The sequence below is a fragment of the Phoxinus phoxinus genome (assembly GCF_949152265.1).
Source record: "Phoxinus phoxinus genome assembly, chromosome: 13".
NCBI classification, from domain to species: Eukaryota; Metazoa; Chordata; class Actinopteri; order Cypriniformes; family Leuciscidae; genus Phoxinus; species Phoxinus phoxinus.
Window position 1 is genome coordinate 34,750,370 of NC_136888.1, and position 20,650 is coordinate 34,771,019.

Sequence of the window (20,650 nt, forward strand, 5' to 3'; positions counted from 1 at the left end):
GTTAGTTGTCTCAGATGGTGTGAAACTGGTACTTGGATCAATAAAACCATCCTTGTTTTTTAGATCATCTGTGGTTAGATTGTTAAATATCTTGTCTGCTGTGAAACTGGATGTTGGATTGTTAGATGTCTCAGATGGTTTGAAACTGGTAGTTGGATTGTTAGACGTCTCAGATGGTGTGAAACTGGTAGTTGGATTGTTAGACGTCTCAGATGGTGTGAAACTGGTAGTTTGATTGTTAGTTGTCTCAGATGATGTGAAACTGGTAGTTTGATTGTTAGATGTCTCAGATGGTTTGAAACTGGTAGTTTGATTGTTAGTTGTCTCAGATGGTGTGAAACTGGTAGTTTGATTGTTAGATGTGTCAGATGGTGTGAAACTGGTAGTTTGATTGTTAGATGTCTCAGATGGTGTGAAACTGGATGTTGGATTTTTAGTTGTCTCAGATGGTGTATAACTAGTAGTTGGATTGTTAGTTGTCTCAGATGGTGTGAAACTGGTACTTGGATCAATAAAACCATCCTTGTTTTTTAGATCATCTGTGGTTAGATTGTTAAATATCTTGTCTGCTGTGAAACTGGATGTTGGATTGTTAGATGTCTCAGATGGTTTGAAACTGGTAGTTGGATTGTTAGACGTCTCAGATGGTGTGAAACTGGTAGTTGGATTGTTAGACGTCTCAGATGGTTTGAAACTGGTAGTTTGATTGTTAGATGTCTCAGATTTTGTGAAACTGGTAGTTTGATTGTTAGTTGTCTCAGATTTTGTGAAACTGGTAGTTTGATTGTTAGATGTCTCAGATGGTGTGAAACTGGTAGTTTGATTGTTAGTTGTCTCAGATGGTGTGAAACTGGTAGTTTGATTGTTAGTTGTCTCAGATTTTGTGAAACTGGTAGTTGGATTGTTAGATGTCTCAGATGGTTTGAAACTGGTAGTTGGATTGTTAGATGTCTCAGATGGTTTGAAACTGGTAGTTTGATTGTTAGATGTCTCAGATGGTGTGAAACTGGTAGTTTGATGGTTAGATGTCTCAGATGGTTTGAAACTGGTAGTTTGATTGTTAGTTGTCTCAGATAGTGTGAAACTGTTAGTTTGATTGTTAGATGTCTCAGATGGTGTGAAACTGGTAGTTGGATTGTTAGTTGTCTCAGATTGTGTGAAACTGATAGTTGGATTGTTAGACTTCTCAGATGGTGTGAAACTGGTAGTTGGATTGTTAGTTGTCTCAGATGGTGTGAAACTGGTAGTTGGATTGTTAGTTGTCTCAGATAGTGTGAAACTGTTAGTTTGATTGTTAGATGTCTCAGATGGTGTGAAACTGGTAGTTGGATTGTTAGTTGTCTCAGATGGTGTGAAACTGGTAGTTGGATTGTTAGTTGTCTCAGATGGTTTGAAACTGGTAGTTTGATTGTTACATTTCTCAGATTTTGTGAAACTGGTAGTTGGATTGTTAGTTGTCTCAGATGGTGTGAAACTGGTAGTTGGATTGTTAGACGTCTCAGATGGTGTGAAACTGGTAGTTTGATTGTTAGATGTCTCAGATGGTGTGAAACTGGTAGTTGGATTGTTAGTTGTCTCCGATGGTTTGAAACTGGTAGTTTGATTGTTAGATTTCTCAGATTTTGTGAAACTGGTAGTTGGATTGTTAGTTGTCTCAGATGGTGTGAAACTGGTAGTTGGATTGTTAGTTGTCTCAGATGGTTTGAAACTGGTAGTTTGATTGTTAGATTTCTCAGATTTTGTGAAACTGGTAGTTGGATTGTTAGTTGTCTCAGATGGTGTGAAACTGGTAGTTGGATTGTTAGTTGTCTCAGATGGTTTGAAACTGGTAGTTGGATTGTTAGTTGTCTCAGATGGTTTGAAACTGGTAGTTGGATTGTTAGATGTCTCAGATAGTGTGAAACTGGTAGTTGGATTGTTAGTTGTCTCAGATGGTGTGAAACTGGTAGTTGGATTGTTAGTTGTCTCAGATGGTGTGAATCTGGTAGTTGGATTGTTAGATGTCTCAGATTGTGTGAAACTGGTAGTTTGATTGTTAGATGTCTCAGATGGTTTGAAACTGGTAGTTTGATTGTTAGATGTCTCAGATGGTGTGAAACTGGTAGTTGGATTGTTAGATGTCTCAGATGGTTTGAAACTGTTAGTTTGATTGTTAGATGTCTCAGATGGTGTGAAACTGGTAGTTTGATTGTTAGTTGTCTCAGATGGTGTGAAACTGGTAGTTTGATTGTTAGATGTCTCAGATGGTTTGAAACTGGTAGTTTGATTGTTAGATGTCTCAGATGGTTTGAAACTGGTAGTTTGATTGTTAGATGTCTCAGATGGTGTGAAACTGGTAGTTGGATTGTTAGTTGTCTCAGATGGTGTGAAACTGGTAGTTTGATTGTTAGATGTCTCAGATGGTGTGAAACTGGTAGTTTGATTGTTAGATGTCTCAGATGGTTTGAAACTGGTAGTTTGATTGTTAGATGTCTCAGATGGTTTGAAACTGTTAGTTTGATTGTTAGATGTCTCAGATGGTGTGAAACTGGTAGTTCGATTGTTAGTTGTCTCAGATGGTGTGAAACTGGTAGTTTGATTGTTAGATGTCTCAGATGGTGTGAAACTGGTAGTTTGATTGTTAGATGTCTCAGATGGTGTGAAACTGGTAGTTGGATTGTTAGTTGTCTCAGATGGTGTGAAACTGGTAGTTGGATTGTTAGTTGTCTCAGATGGTGTGAAACTGGTAGTTTGATTGTTAGATGTCTCAGATGGTGTGAAACTGGTAGTTTGATTGTTAGATGTCTCAGATGGTTTGAAACTGGTAGTTTGATTGTTAGATGTCTCAGATGGTGTGAAACTGGTAGTTTGATTGTTAGATGTCTCAGATGGTTTGAAACTGGTAGTTGGATTGTTAGATGTCTCAGATAGTGTGAAACTGGTAGTTTGATGGTTAGATGTCTCAGATGGTGTGAAACTGGTAGTTTGATTGTTAGATGTCTCAGATGGTGTGAAACTGGTAGTTTGATGGTTAGATGTCTCAGATGGTGTGAAACTGGTAGTTTGATTGTTAGATGTCTCAGATGGTGTGAAACTGGTAGTTTGATGGTTAGATGTCTCAGATGGTGTGAAACTGGTAGTTTGATTGTTAGATGTCTCAGATGGTGTGAAACTGGTAGTTTGATTGTTAGATGTCTCAGATGGTGTGAAACTGGTAGTTTGATGGTTAGATGTCTCAGATGGTGTGAAACTGGTAGTTTGATTGTTAGATGTCTCAGATGGTGTGAAACTGGTAGTTTGATGGTTAGATGTCTCAGATGGTGTGAAACTGGTAGTTGGATTGTTAGATGTCTCAGATGGTGTGAAACTGGTAGTTGGATTGTTAGATGTCTCAGATGGTGTGAAACTGGTAGTTTGATTGTTAGATGTCTCAGATGGTGTGAAACTGGTAGTTGGATTGTTAGATGTCTCAGATGGTGTGAAACTGGTAGTTGGATTGTTAGATGTCTCAGATGGTGTGAAACTGGTAGTTGGATTGTTAGATGTCTCAGATTTTGTGAAACTGATAGTTGGATTGTTAGATGTCTCAGATGGTTTGAAACTGGTAGTTTGATTGTTAGATGTCTCAGATTTTGTGAAACTGGTAGTTGGATTGTTAGATGTCTCAGATGGTTTGAAACTGGTAGTTTGATTGTTAGATGTCTCAGATGGTTTGAAACTGGTAGTTTGATTGTTAGTTGTCTCAGATGATGTGAAACTGGTAGTTTGATTGTTAGATGTCTCAGATGGTTTGAAACTGGTAGTTTGATTGTTAGTTGTCTCAGATGATGTGAAACTGGTAGTTGGATTGTTAGATGTCTCAGATGGTTTGAAACTGGTAGTTTGATTGTTAGATGTCTCAGATTTTGAGAAACTGGTAGTTGGATTGTTCGATGTCTCAGATGGTTTGAAACTGGTAGTTTGATTGTTAGATGTCTCAGATGGTTTGAAACTGGTAGTTTGATTGTTAGTTGTCTCAGATTGTGTGAAACTGGTAGTTGGATTGTTAGATGTCTCAGATGGTGTGAAACTGGTACTTGGATCAATAAAACCAGCCTTGTTTTTTAGATCATCTGTGGTTAGATTGTTAAATATCTTGTCTGCTGTGAAACTGGATGTTGGATTGTTAGATGTCTCAGATGGTGTGAAACTGGATGTTGGATTGTTAGATGTCTCAGATGGTGTGAAACTGGATGTTGGATTGTTAGATGTCTCAGATTTTGTGAAACTGGTAGTTGGATTGTTAGATATCTCAGATTTTGTGAAACTGGTAGTTTGATTGTTAGATGTCTCAGATTTTGTGAAACTGGTAGTTGGATTGTTAGATGTCTCAGATTTTGTGAAACTGGTAGTTTGATTGTTAGTTGTCTCAGATGGTGTGAAACTGGTAGTTTGATTGTTAGATGTCTCAGATTTTGTGAAACTGGTAGTTTGATTGTTAGTTGTCTCAAATGGTGTGAAACTGGTAGTTGGATTGTTAGTTGTCTCAGATGGTGTGAAACTGGTAGTTTGATTGTTAGATGTCTCAGATGGTGTGAAACTGGTAGTTTGATTGTTAGATGTCTCAGATGGTTTGAAACTGGTAGTTTGATTGTTAGATGTCTCAGATTTTGTGAAACTGGTAGTTGGATTGTTAGTTGTCTCAGATGGTGTGAAACTGGTAGTTTGATTGTTAGATGTCTCAGATGGTTTGAAACTGGTAGTTTGATTGTTAGATGTCTCAGATTTTGTGAAACTGGTAGTTGGATTGTTAGTTGTCTCAGATGGTGTGAAACTGGTAGTTTGATTGTTAGATGTCTCAGATGGTGTGAAACTGGTAGTTTGATTGTTAGTTGTCTCAGATGGTGTGAAACTGGTAGTTTGATTGTTAGATGTCTCAGAAGGTTTGAAACTGGTAGTTTGATTGTTAGTTGTCTCAAATGGTGTGAAACTGGTAGTTGGATTGTTAGTTGTCTCAGATGGTGTGAAACTGGTACTTGGATCAATAAAACCATCCTTGTTTTTTAGATCATCTGTGGTTAGATTGTTAGATGTCTCAGATGGTGTGAAACTGGATGTTGGATTGTTAGATGTCTCAGATGGTGTGAAACTGGTAGTTTGATTGTTAGATGTCTCAGATTTTGTGAAACTGGTAGTTGGATTTTTAGATATCTCAGATGGTTTGAAACTGGTAGTTTGATTGTTAGATGTCTCAGATTTTGTGAAACTGGTAGTTTGATTGTTAGTTGTCTCAAATGGTTTGAAACTGGTAGTTTGATTGTTAGATGTCTCAGATTTTGTGAAACTGGTAGTTGGATTGTAAGTTGTCTCAGATGGTGTGAAACTGGTAGTTTGATTGTTAGATGTCTCAGATGGTTTGAAACTGGTAGTTTGATTGTTAGTTGTCTCAGATGGTGTGAAACTGGTAGTTGGATTGTTAGATGTCTCAGATGGTTTGAAACTGGTAGTTGGATTGTTAGATGTCTCAGATGGTGTGAAACTGGTAGTTGGATTGTTAGATGTCTCAGATGGTGTGAAACTGGTAGTTGGATTGTTAGTTGTCTCAGATGGTGTGAAACTGATAGTTTGATTGTTAGTTGTCTCAGACGGTGTTAAACTGGTAGTTTGATTGTTAGTTGTCTCAGACGGTGTGAAACTGGTAGTTTGATTGTTAGTTGTCTCAGACGGTGTGAAACTGGTAGTTTGATTGTTAGTTGTCTCAGATGGTGTGAAACTGGTAGTTGGATTGTTAGATGTCTCAGATGGTGTGAAACTGGTAGTTTGATTGTTAGTTGTCTCAGACGGTGTGAAACTGGTGGTTTGATTGTTAGTTGTCTCAGACGGTGTGAAACTGGTAGTTTGATTGTTAGTTGTCTCAGACGGTGTGAAACTGGTAGTTTGATTGTTAGTTGTCTCAAATGGTGTGAAACTGGTAGTTGGATTGTTAGTTGTCTCAGATGGTGTGAAACTGGTAGTTTGATTGTTAGATGTCTCAGATGGTTTGAAACTGGTAGTTTGATTGTTAGATGTCTCAGATTTTGTGAAACTGGTAGTTTGATTGTTAGTTGTCTCAAATGGTGTGAAACTGGTAGTTGGATTGTTAGTTGTCTCAGATGGTGTGAAACTGGTAGTTTGATTGTTAGTTGTCTCAAATGGTGTGAAACTGGTAGTTGGATTGTTAGTTGTCTCAGATGGTGTGAAACTGGTAGTTTGATTGTTAGATGTCTCAGATGGTTTGAAACTGGTAGTTTGATTGTTAGATGTCTCAGATTTTGTGAAACTGGTAGTTTGATTGTTAGTTGTCTCAAATGGTGTGAAACTGGTAGTTGGATTGTTAGTTGTCTCAGATGGTGTGAAACTGGTAGTTTGATTGTTAGTTGTCTCAGATGGTGTGAAACTGGTAGTTTTATTGTTAGTTGTCTCAGATGGTGTGAAACTGATAGTTTGATTGTTAGTTGTCTCAGACGGTGTGAAACTGGTAGTTTGATTGTTAGTTGTCTCAGACGGTGTGAAACTGGTAGTTTGATTGTTAGTTGTCTCAGACGGTGTGAAACTGGTAGTTTGATTGTTAGTTGTCTCAGATGGTGTGAAACTGGTAGTTGGATTGTTAGATGTCTCAGATGGTGTGAAACTGGTAGTTTGATTGTTAGTTGTCTCAGACGGTGTGAAACTGGTAGTTTGATTGTTAGTTGTCTCAGACGGTGTGAAACTGGTAGTTTGATTGTTAGTTGTCTCAGATGGTGTGAAACTGGTAGTTGGATTGTTAGATGTCTCAGATGGTTTGAAACTGGTAGTTTGATTGTTAGTTGTCTCAGATTGTGTGAAACTGGTAGTTTGATTGTTAGATGTCTCAGATGGTTTGAAACTGGTAGTTTGATTGTTAGTTTTCTCAGATGGTGTGAAACTGGTAGTTTGATTGTTAGATGTCTCAGATTGTGTGAAACTGATAGTTGGATTGTTAGTTGTCTCAGATGGTGTATAACTAGTAGTTTGATTGTTAGTTGTCTCAGATGGTGTGAAACTGGTACTTGGATCAATAAAACCATCCTTGTTTTTTAGATCATCTGTGGTTAGATTCTTAAATATCTTGTCTGCCGTGAAACTGGATGTTGGATTGTTAGATGTCTCAGATGGTGTGAAACTGGTAGTTGGATTGTTAGTTGTCTCAGATGGTGTGAAACTGGTAGTTGGATTGTTAGATGTCTCAAATGGTTTGAAACTGGTAGTTTGATTGTTAGTTGTCTCAGATGGTTTGAAACTGGTAGTTTGATTGTTAAATGTCTCAGATTTTGTAAAACTGGTATTTGGATTGTTATTTGTCTCAGATGGTGTGAAACTGGTAGTTGGATTGTTAGTTGTCTCAGATAATGTGAAACTGGATGTTGGTTTGTTAGTAGTGGTGTCTGACAGTGGTGTGACAGTAGTATATCTTTCATCAACACAGATGACACACATCCATTCTGTCCCGTTAAAATGAATAACGTATTTGCTTTCTTCTTTTCCTTCAACACAAAGTAATAAATAAGAGATGGGTTTTAATTATAAATCTCTGCATTTGGATCCCACAGATTAAAGTGATGCCAATATACTGTTGTTGTTGTTGAAAATGCATTATGAAATTACAATCAAATTCATGTATATGTTTATAAAAAAAATTTTTTTTATAAACCTATACATGAATTTGATTGTAATTCGATTTGATTTTTCATAATGCATGTTCATCATAGTTACCCTAACATGTTAAATATTGACACAGTGTAGTCATGAATGAATAATGAGTCCTATGTGCATGTATCATTGTCAAATGTAGCTTTTTCACCTGTCGTCTTTGGATCAACAGAAGGGAATTTCAGACAACCTCAAGAGACCATGATAACACCAGTGTTTCCCCTAGAAATTTTTCCAGCAGCGGTGCTGTTACGTGCCGGAGGTTGTTACCAAGCCGCGTGTGGGGAGGTCCGGGGGCATGCACCTCTGGAATTTTTTTATTTTTTTTAATTACCCCTTGAACCATGACTTCTGACAAGTGTTGTGGATAGAAATGGACATTTTGAGACATACAAATATGAATCAATATCAACAGATTCAAGGCCTGATTTTTTGTTTTAAACCCAAATAAGTTTCTTTCTTTCGTTGAAAATAAAAGTTATTTGGAAGAATCTGGGTAACCAAATAGTTGATGTACCCCAGTGACTTCCATTGTTCTACTATGGAAGTAAATGGGAACCAGCAACTATTTGGTTTGCCACATTCTTCAGAATATCTTATTTTGTGTTCAGCACAAGAAATAAATGAATACAGGTTTGGAACAACATTAGAGTGAGTAAATAATGACAGAATTTTGTATTCTTGGGTGAACTATCCCTTTAACCCTCTGGGGTCGGCAATCACGCCGGCGTGATTTGCGCGATTTTTTTCACATAGCAGCTGAATAGATTTAAAATACTCCGTATTTTTGTATATGTCCACTTACAATCAAAACAAAACGTTGTGCTTTTGTAAAATAAAGAAATTAAACAGGGTGTGCTTTCTGCCTTTCCGTCTCGTGAACTTTTTTTTTCTTGAGCACGTCTCTAAACATAAACAAAACTCAGCGAATACTTGTCACACATTTGTGAGCTCTATATATTTATTTATAAACATTTAAGTGTGTAGTTTTAAATGATCTGATTCAAAACGAAAACAAATATTCTCTGTTTAAGTAATTTGTATAAAACCAACTCTAACCCTTGCTCATTAGTTTTAATGTGACCACACCCACACGCGCAAAACATATAGAGATGCAAATCGTCCATGTGTCGCGCGAACGTGCCCATTACCTCAACAACAAAGCGCCGCCAAACTTCATCAGTCCACTGCTGTCGTCGAGTTTGGAAGACACGCTGTGAGATTATTGGATTTACATCAGAAGAAGAAGAACGCGATTTGAAGACAAGAAAGATTTTAAGGTAAGAAATAATTCTGAATTATATTAGTTAGTATTGTTGCATACACTTCACATTGCAGTCGAACTGTTGCTCGATGCTTCAGTGAATGTTCTCAGTTTGATAGGATGGATACCCGACCCCACATCAGCGCGGCATTGAACATTTTACATTTAAAACAGCTTATTAGGTAGCCAATGTGCCTGATGCTTTCACTTGATGCAAACGTTAGTTTTTGTGATTAAAATACATGTAAAATATTACCATAACATCTGTCTTCCTGTGTGCGGAAATTTGTTTATGTAGCCGTGACAACGAAACACGTCATATCGATGTAAACATTTGAAGTAACATATGATAATAAATATCTTTTTCTCTAGTGTAGTGTTACTGAAGTGTTCCTTTTTAACGATGCCTGCTATACTATTGTTATTATTTTATGCAGCCCTGCATGTATGCCTACAAGGCACAACAAACCTGGTGTTCATTTTTTATATATATATATATATGTGTGTGTGTGTGTGTGTGTGTGTGTGTGTGTGTGTGTGTGTGTGTGTGTGTGTGTGTGTGTGTGTGTGTGTATTTTATACATTTTAAAAGCAATTTTAACCAGAACAAATCTAAAATGTATTACCAAAATCGTGCAGCCCTAGTTTCTCTTAATATCAGCATGTTCACAGGTTTTTTTAATTTTTTTTAGGTATAGTCCTGCTGACTTCAACATGAGCAGAACATGGTAAAGTGAAAAATCAAACACCTTTTTAATGACAGGTATGCACTGTTTCAGGAATGGCACAAATGTGTGTGACTGGTTAAGTCTCTGTCTTTAGTTCAGTGTATTAAATAATGTGCTTTTTTGCCATTTGTTGTGTATCTTTGGATTGTTGTGTTGTAAATAAATCCAAACAATCAAAAAGCCATTCTTTTTAAAATCTCCTCATTCTTTGTTCAAAGTTCCTCATAGTGCCTGAGAGCTCCTAATAGGGCCATTATGGGAGGCTCTTTGTCTCTCTCAGGTGTGAAACACTCAATATTCATGGCTGGTTAACGCCTACTCGCATAAAGCTTTCTTACACAAGACATGTCTTACAAATTTTAAATCAATATATTGTCTTATCTGAATGAGTAGTCAAGGTGATTTTCACATAGTTTTGGAGCAAATATTCTAGGCTACGTGATACAATTTCCAAAAGTCTTGTGTAGAAATAATCAGTTTGGGTTTCATAACCTTATTTCAGTGACTTTTTTTTTTGTCATTTTCACAAACCACGCATAGATGTTATCTCAAAACGACAAACTTTTACATACATGCTGCTGACATATTATTGTAGCAGAGTTTGTGCTGAATACAGTGTAATAAGATTTTAGCCATGAAAATATCAACAGTAACAGAAATAAGCACAAATGTTAGAGCATGTCAGAACACCTTCCAGGACCCAGAAAACACCTCAGACCCCAGAGGGTTAAGGACAAGCTGCAGCATGTTTACTATTATATGGCTACTGTCTCTTTAAGACCTGCACGCGACGCGTCTAATACGTATTTAACAAGCAGATTTTCTCTACATTTTCTGTTTTCTTTCACTTTAGACATAACCAACTTTGTTTATGTAAACCTTGTGTGTATTTGACAGTATTAGCGCAATAAGACTCGAAAGATAACAGCCCAGTAACCAGGCGCTGTTAGACAGGCTTTTAGTGCATGTGCGCGTCTGGTGTTTGCGTTCAGAAAAGCGTGTGAATTACATGTTTGACCGGCAAGGCTTTAAATCACATGCAAATAATGAACTTTTGTGAACTGCAGTGTCCAGTTCCTCTGCGTTAACATTTGATGTGAATATACGTCGCAACGGTCGCGTACAATATGTTGAGACGGAGGCGTCTACTTTTACTGTTGTGCTTTTACAGTGTGTAAGTGAATGTCGTAATATTGTCGTAATATGTGAAAATCCAGCTCTGCGCCACTGCTGAATACATTGTAGGGGAAACACTGAACACACAGTTCAACGTCAGATGTACAAGTTAAAATCAATATGATTTCTGCATTGAATACCATCAGATACAATCAGGAAGTTAATAAAAGAACAACAGAGGAATAAAACACAAGAGAGATAAAGAGGCCATGTTATGCCCTTTTTTAGGCTCTACTAGAACAGGTTTTCAAGCTTGAATGTGCATTTTTATCCCTATAGTTAACATTGTTTACATTTTGTTTCCACTCTGTCAGTAAAGCTCTGTTTAGTTACTTTCTCTATGAAGCCCCTCCTTCTAAAAAGCACAATGTGCTCTGATTGGTCAGCTGGAGCAGTGTGTTGTGATTGGTAAACCTCTTTGAGCGTATTTTGGAAATGTCCTGGGTAAACCCCAAATTAGTTTTTCTCCCTTTTTTAAGCACATGACCAAGTGTGCCACACACGTCCTGAAAAGTGGAGCCAAAACATTTTGATCGCCCTCAGATGGTTGGTCCCAGTATTTTTTTCAGTCTATGTACAGGGTATGATAAGACAAAATATAGGAGGATAACATTGTGAACACAAAACAAGCCTAACAACAAACAAGAATAGAAAACATCCAAAGAAATAAACAAGTAAGTTGTCACGGTGTGGTGTAGGTTGAAGAAGACTAGTGAGTCAAAGAGCTTCAATAAAAACTTTTACTCAATGTCACTCAAAAGGTACAGACGGGCAGGAGGGTAACACACACCAATAAAGAATGTGAACGGACAAAGACTGACTGAACTCAAGGAACTAAATACTAACACTGATGAACTGAAAACAGGTGATGATAATTAACTGAACACAGGTGGAAGAAGGTAAACTAATTAAGGATAATGGGAACAGGTGCAAACACGACAGAATAGAATGCGACATAAGTAGGTTTTAAATGTAATTATGTTGTCACATGGAGACTCTGTTTGGTTTTTACTATGTCTGCATCGTTTCTGTTTGTCCGTGTTTTAGAGTTTCACAATTCTGGATAAATTGAGAATCACAATTTTTTTGGTTTCAAACAGAGATCACGATTCTCCCACGAACAGTCAACTAAACAAAATAACGTGATTTACAGAGGTTCTGACAAAAGTTAATTGCTGCAGTCTATGTAAAATATTGAATTAATTTGAATTAAATATTTTGTAAAAAATATTTGAATTAATAATTCAAAAATAAATACATAAGTTCTTCATTGTTTCATTACTGGATGAATCAGCATTTTTTTTATGAATCACACTGTTTGTGAAGCTGTTTCATATCTATACATGACAACTGCTCTCTGGGTCTCTTACCCTTAGGTAATCAAATCATTTGAAGATTATTTAAAAGATAAAAGAAAAAATTATAAATATAGCTGCAAGCAGCGATGTTGGGCCCAGGCCCCGTTGCCACCCCCACTCCGGTGCACGGAGGGAAATATGCATTTAAAGCACGTAAATATAAAAGTCCTGTGTCAAAATCGTTTGAATACGCCACAATTAATACAGCAGCTAGTGCCAATATGACCACGAACCACAACCGTCACATCCATGAGATCACTTATATTCAAATTAATTTCATGTCATTGGATGTCTTAGGTCATGTGACGCAAGTGTTTTTTGCTAGTTTCAGCCCTACGCAGTTATCATTATCACGTCCTGCGTCACGTTGTTTAAATAGCAAATGCATTTGCACCCATGGGCGTCTGAAAACGAGGTGTGTCCAGGCGCATTGTTGACGCGTTGCTATTTTGTGGCAATTGAAATAGACTGCGCCATTGACCAACACAAACCTGGTCTAAAGTCAATGGCACAATATATATATATATATATTTTAAAGAGCGCGTTAGTAATGTGCGCCTATAGGCGGGTCTACAACGCCCATATACTCTGCTTATCACACACACACACACACACACACACACACTCTGCCTATTACACACACAGGGCACAGCAGCAGTTATAATTATTATTGTGTACATAAAGAAATGGTGGAATCCGGCTTGTCCCGTAGATGGTCTGCTTGCACGAGCAGATCCGTTTGCACTCTGGAGACGCGTTCAGTAAACTGGCTTTTAAAAGGAATGGGAAATTACATATATACTATATTTTAGTGGTTCTGCCCCACCTGCTAGGTTAGCCTACAAGATTAGCAAAAAAATAAATAACGTAATTAGGGGTGACCCCCGAATAGTCGAAGATTCAATGCTTCGATAGGAGGAGCCTGAATTTTCGCAGAGGGTGTTATGAAACGAGGATCATGCTATTTTGGCTATATGAGGGTGCTCAATGTCTGATTTCACATAGAACTACCGGTTTTCTGTCAATATGTTAACATACAGCCTAGTTTGCTCTGAAACATCTGTTTTAGATTTATCTAATTTTAGAGTTTACACAAAAAAAAAAAGCTGTTAAGTCACGGACAATTGCGAAATATGATTTAATTTACGGCACTTCTAGTTCTTTTCTATGGTATCCGCAAACAGTGATTAACTGTCCTACAACTCTGAATGAAATTCAGTGACGTCAAGGGTGTAATGGGATTGAGGCACACGTGATCCACGTTGACCGTTATGCTTTCTCCAATGGTAGAGCCAGGGACCCTGATATCTCTCATTAGTAAGACAAGGTTACACTTCTAATTGCTTTTGTTTCATTCTTATTTCCAGGAGAATATAACACAGGAAAATGACATAAATTAAATAATGCACATAAAAATATTATATATAGATATCAGATATCAGCACAGACACATTCCCATAATGGTAAGTTACACCTGTCCTGTTAAATAACCACTGCCCTGTCCTAATTGAAGAGATAAACTGAATTAAAAAAACACTGTAAAAGTGGACAAAATCTTACCGAGGGGTGAGTTTCCATTAAAGGTGCAGACTGACTTGCAGACAGGGGTGCAGATGGGGCTGGTCACAATCTCTACTAATAAACCAGTTGAAGGAAATGGAGTTATTACAAACTTCACTAAATATAACTAGTCTAAAATAGTCTTTACCATAATATGCTCTTCCAAACTCATTACAGTGCTTAGAAGACAATTAACACACAGACTCCATTCAAACAGTTTGTCTTAGGTGTGGTAACTTCATCATCACTGATATCAATGATCAAATAATGGCAACACTAAAATACCTTTGTACTTATGAGTTGTTTGTTAAAACGCCATTAAATTTAGGATGACACACACCTATTTTTTGTACTTGTGATTGCAGACAATTCAATTCATTTGGCAAAAACCACAGCTCTGTGTCTGCACTTGTTTCATCCATTCTTACTTCATATTTCCCTCCATTATTTGTTATGTTGAAACTTTGTTTTTTGCCATCTGTTTCGCAGCGCCCTGGAAACCAGAGAGAACATTGTTTAATTGTTTAAACAAAATACTTTCTAAAGAGTTAGAATAGAACAGATACAATAAAATATATAAAATAAATAAATGTTTTACCTAGACAAGATGTGTTTATTTTGACATTCATTGTGCAAACGTTCTTTATTTTTGTATCACAAGCTGGTGGAAATGGCTTTTCATTCCCTGGATTCAGAGAGTTTGGAAATGTATCTGTCACTAGAACATTCAGATAATAAATGTACAATTAATCCTATGGTCACAATAGCAGTGTATATTTCACATCTACCTGTGTCACCTGAGTCCCAGAAACATGCATTTGTCAAATTAAACTAGTATATTTTTGAGCAGTTTGCACAAAGATAACATTGAGATGTTTTTGTAATGATTGTAACGTTCAGGTCAGGCAAGCAAGAGGAGACGATACAAGCGGATCTAAATGCAGCCGTATTCTTTAATAAACGAATCAAAACCAGGAAACAAGCAAGGATAAACACTGGATAAACGTAACAGAGTGTGTGATACACAAAAAATGCCAGACAAAGAATTTAACAAACTGAGGACTATAAATACAAAGGATAATGAAAACTAAACTAGGGGCAGGTGAAAGGAATCAATGAAACAATAATTCACTATGACAACGAATAAGAACATACTTGCGTAACCTGAGACATTTCCTTGGTTTCTATGTAAACATGGTTCCCTGAGAAGGGGAACTCGCTCTGCATCCCTTAGAGGACACTTTTGACAATGCCTCCAGCATGACCGGAAGCACGAGTCTAAACACGACAATGAACCTGACATTGGCCGGCGACAGCCTATGATGTCACTACAGGTGTGACCGTGAGTATAAAAGAGCACCTGTGAAATATGTTATCCACTTGTATTCACAACTAGCCTCCTGTGCTTAACCATCAGCAAGGCAGTTGTACAGTATTTTAAAACATAATGCCAAAAACATCCAGGTTGTTTAGCAAGTCAACCTAGTAGGCTTGCAGCATGGCCATCTTGTGCAAATCCACCCCATACTGACATGCTACCACATGTATTTTGCCATTTAAGCATGACGTGACATGCAACTGCTTAGTTGGCAGAGTCGAAGCCCTCAATGCGGATGCCTCACCCATTGAGAGATAGTTTGCTTGAGTGTAATGGATGCAAGCTCAATATGGCTTTCTCCAAGATCTCTCCAACTCAGCGTGAATATCTTGGAGAAAGGGAAGGCTCGTATGAGCTGGGCCGTTATTTCCCAACAAAAAGCGCTCATCCAAGCGACCACGAGGGAATGCGCTCCTCATGAATCCACAGAAGATCTTAACCTGCCCGTGGTGCGGGACATAACATTCAGCAGGTCTTCATATGCGGGGCAGGCGAGCTGAGAGTGCTCAGAGGCATCTTTGGCCTCAACAAGCCTCATCCTGCTCATCTTAGCTCAAAACATCCTTGTCATCAAAATCTAGCAACTCGCCCTCGTCAGCCGCCGCTGAATTAGAGATATTCATACCTCTTTCAAATTTGTCAGCAAGCTCCACCTGTAAACCCCACAATATGCCTCCTACTCGCCTCAGCCACAACAGGTCCTGAACCAGATGGTTGTTCCAATTCCCTCGAGAAGAGGGACAAATGAGAGCGAAGTTTCTTCATTGAGAAGCGCTCACAATGCACACAAACAGCCCCTCAAGGACTGAGTGTGCATGCTCCTCTCCCAGGCAAATAGCACATGCCGTGAGTGTCATCGGATGTCAGGTAACGCTAACATGGACGAACACACCTGCGAAAGCTTTTCGAGTTAGTGCTTGCCATATTCGCCTTATTAGACAGTCTCCTGAAGACAAGAAAGAGGATGACGTATTTCACAGGTGCATTTTTATACTGACGGTCACACCTGTAGTGACATCATAGGCTGCCGGCTAATGTTAAGTTCATTGTCGTGTTTAGACTCAATCGTGTTTAGTGTCGCGTTTAGGCATTCCCCAAAGTGTCCTCTAGGGGGGCGCAGTGCGAGTTCCCATTCGAAAGGGAACAGACTGGAAACAGGAAATAAAACTAATCCACTAATACAAACTAAACTAAAACTGAATGTGACGATGTGACATAATGTTATAAAACAACAATATAACAAAATCATAGAATGTGATTTAGTTTTTTTACTTACTTCTTCAACAAAAAAAATTATAATTCGCTCACCAAACAACATATTCATTGGCATTATAGACTTCTTGATAAGTTGATAAGAAGTTGATAAATGTAATTTATTGTTTAAAGCTACATACTTATCTGGCTTGATCCACAATAGACGATCATCAGCCACAGCAATTTCTGCGTTTGTCGAGACATAATTCCCCAAAACAGCCTGAGAGAGACACAAGAGTTTAATTTTCTTTTCTACAGATATTGGTGATGAATCTTAAATTCGCAAGCATTTTCTTATTTCATTATTGAGATGTACAGTCCACAGTCCAAGAGGAGAGAGATATTTATCCGTTCACATATGAAGCCGTACGATTATGATCCGCAGCTCAGAGCCGCTGGAACAATTACATACGGTTCATTTGCAGACATGCAAATAATGTTATTTTGGACTTTAACTGTAAATGTCAGTGTTCCTTTACATTCTGTTTATCAAGTCACATTTGTTCACAGAGAACTATATAAATATAGCAAGATGCCAATGAAAGCATAACCCTGTAACCCTGTTTATTAGACAATAGTTAGATTATTTAGCTAAATACAGTATTAGCTGATTTTGATAGTGTTTGCAAAGTGTCTTGCATTTTCAGTAAACAAATATGTTCCACATTAGTGTGCGTGTATTTTGTCAAGCTGTTATATCAAATGATCTTGCATATATCTAAATCCGAAAGCGTGTGGCTTTACTTTCATTCTGACAAATTTGTTTTCTAAAAGTGTTTCAGTAGTTTGTGTCTCTCTGACACGCATATGTTCAAACATGGATTATAACACTCGATTAACCTAACATCATTAATATTCAGCACAATTCAATCCTCCCACAATAACAGATGGTTTCAGTAAAGATCATCACAGATATCTGTCATTTTTATGAGTGATTTCAGTAAAGTTGGCCCTTTTTCAACATTAGTTCATCATTTTAAATAGCACTCACTCATTCAGAAGTGACATTTGTCTTTATGTTGTTCTCATTTAGATTTTTTTATTTTAACGGAAATACACAGTTTCCCTTTATAAATACCTTATACTGTTTGAGTTGCAGGTTGGCATTTTTTTGTCATGACGTAGATTTTCATACAGATTTGTGTCCAGAAATCGGCATCGGGAGTAATTTTAGAGTAATTTTGTATATTTTGGAGAGTAATTTTTTAAAGAAAGATATGAATTAACTCTGAGATTGAAGCAGAGATATATAGGTTAGTGATCCGAATGTTGATTTTTGATTTGATAGATGATCTGATTTATAGGTATTCCAAAAAACATTTACTCCCGATGATGTGGGACCAAGTAGCAAAATGAGGCCATGTTATTATTATGGAAGATGTTGACATTGTTTGATGCCCTTTTTTCCCATGTGAGGAAGTTAATTGGCTTCTTGTTAACTGGAATATCTGGGTTATTCCAACTGGGGGTGTATTTAGATGATGCAAGAGGAGTATTTGTGATGTGCTGAAATTTCCACCAGGCTGTCAGAGCTGCTGCTATTGCTGGTGTTTTTTGATCGTCTGACTGTAGAAGGGTAAGTGTGAAATGCAAATGTCCTTAACAAATTGTTTGTTCAACATCCAACCATGTTTTCCGATGGGTTAGGATGAGTCCATTTGTATATATTTTGAAGCTGAGTTTTTGAATTCTGTAAGGTAGTCGTTTTAATTCTTGGGGTCTTATTTTTCCAGTAGAAATTTGGTAATGGTTGAGTCTAGAGATTTAAACCAGATGAGAGTGGGTTGTATTGGAATCATTGAGAATAATTAGTTTAAGTTATAAGGTATTGTAATTATGATGACTGATATTCTGTCCATAACGCATAGTGATGCAAGTTTAACCAGTGTTGAAATCATCGTCTCTTGTTTTGTTTAACAGAGTAAAGTTAAAAAACTTTAAACTATCCCTTTAAGTTAAAAAAGTATGCATGGATTGGTGGATGCAAGTTGTCGCTGTTTTCATGTTGGCTGGGAGTCAATTTATCATCCGGATGAAGAGTTTGCAATAAAATTGACCAGAAGTGTTTGCAGAACTCAGCAGGGAATCCATCAGGATTGTTCGGCATGAGTTTTAGGGCAGTGAAAAGTTCATGTTGTGTTATGGATGATTCCAAGATGTTTATTTGATATTTATTGAGTTGTGTCAAATTCAGGGTCTTTCAGAACTGAAGTGCCCTCTGGTAATGGGTTTATGTGGACTTGTTCGATTCCATTTTAATGTTACAGGGGCATGGTCACTAATGACCATTGGATGGATCTATGATTCGGAAATACTTGATATTATAAAATCCTGGTGAGAAAGAAATCAATGCAGGAATATGAGTGGTGAACTGGTGAAATAAATGAGTATTCTTTAGCATTTGGATGATGTAGTCGCCAACCATCGCTAAGACCAAAATCACTCATGTACTGTTTTATGGTTTCTGTAGCTTGCCAATTGTGTTTATTGATTAAAATATTAGATCTATCTATTGATGTGTCGAGAACTGTGTTGAAGTCACCTGCTATTATGACTAGACAGAGTTTGAAATAGAAAGGAAAAAGGTCTCACAGGTCATCTGTAATTGGTACAGATTACCAATTGTAATTGAGCTATTATCAATGGAAATGTTTTTATAATTAAATGTCCTTCAGGGTCAATAGCGGTGGTTTTATGAAGACATTTTTTTTTTTAACTTATTAAAATCAAGCATAGCGTCAGTTCTAGCAGGTCACGTTAGTCAATCATCAGCTGACTCTCAGATGATACACGTCTACCTATAGGAATATGACGCCTATCACTGTATTCATATAAGCTCTTTCAGTATTATCAACAGCTATCACGTTTCTCAGGAGCGAATTACCCTCCTCCCTGCCCAACTCCACCTCTCGTCAGTCAGGATTTGGCATTCTGATTCCCCCTTAATCAGACTAAAATTATCAAATTATGTTTTACATTAAAATTAATTAATGTTATCTGCAATATATTCATGTTGGTTCTGTTCTGTTTACCCTAAGAGGGGTTATTTCTGCTCTCCTGCTCTTATCCATGCTAGTCTGTGCAGGGAGTTCTTGTCCAGAACAGAATCATACAAACTGTCAATTTGACAATAGTGGTCCTGCCAGAAATGCATACTCCTCTTTGTTTTGTGTTTTAGTGAGTCGAGAATAAATGACTATACTTTAGTTGAATTTTGTGTAAATCATTTTGGTACCTCAAGAATCGATTTTAATTTTGAAAAAATTCTCGACATTTAATAAAAAAATTATGTGATTTATGCATAGATTTGATTTCTAGTTTACAGTTTTGTGTTACTTTTTCTATTTGACTGCAGTAGAGTATAATAGATCTGAAAGAAAAAGCTCACTGAATTAAATGTAAACCTCGAAATTTATTGTTTTTTCACCCCATTTTACCCAATATAATAAAACAAATGTCATTCAAGCTGACTGCAATCATTACACACATGACTGGCAGTCTTCTGTTATAAAGCAAGGCAGGCCTGAGATAAATAGAAAGACTAATTGGTACATAAAGAAAATTCCTTGATACAAAAATAAAAACCTTTGCAAATAAAACTGGCAAATAAAATGAAAATAAATATAAAATAGGACAAATACAATAGAAAAAAATATACATAATTAAATCAACTTCAGTATAGGTTTATTTAGCATGTAGTAAGTAGTACTACAGAGATTGAATAATCAAATTTTAAAAATAAGACAGTTATAATCTTCACAGTATGGAATATAAATTGATTAATTGATTAATACTACTGCGAAGTTAAAGGCATGTAGCACTTTAGAAAATCAATTTCTGAAATTTGTGAATCGATGCGGATCGGCAGAAGACAGAATCGCGATTCAAATGTAAATTGATTTTCCTCCACCCCAAGTATATGTGCATGGGTGTATGCGTGTGAGTGTATGTATATATTTGTGCAGTTGTGACTGTGCACTTAGTATTCAACAATATTATTGATCTTGTATTAGAACTGAACTGAGCTGGAAGATGACATCACTGTTTTCTCCAGAGCTGCTGTATAGATAAATGAACTAAATTAATAACTAATGATCTTTACAACGGAAATTAATCAACACTAAACTTACTTAAGCTCGACTATGATACTATTTTCTTCTAGATCTGCTGTACAGCCAAAACAAACTTTGTTGCATTATTTTCTTCTTATGACTGTAAAGCTGCTTTGAAACAATATGCATTGTAAAAAAAGTGCAAGCCTATATAA

General features: G+C 37.0%; 1 long non-coding RNA gene across 1 annotated transcript in view; it reads left to right on the plus strand.

Annotated features, from left to right (window-relative positions):
* LOC307009880 overlaps positions 1 to 20,650 on the plus strand; it is a 184,651-nt gene that overhangs the window by 124,742 nt on the left and 39,259 nt on the right. The window lies entirely within an intron of this gene.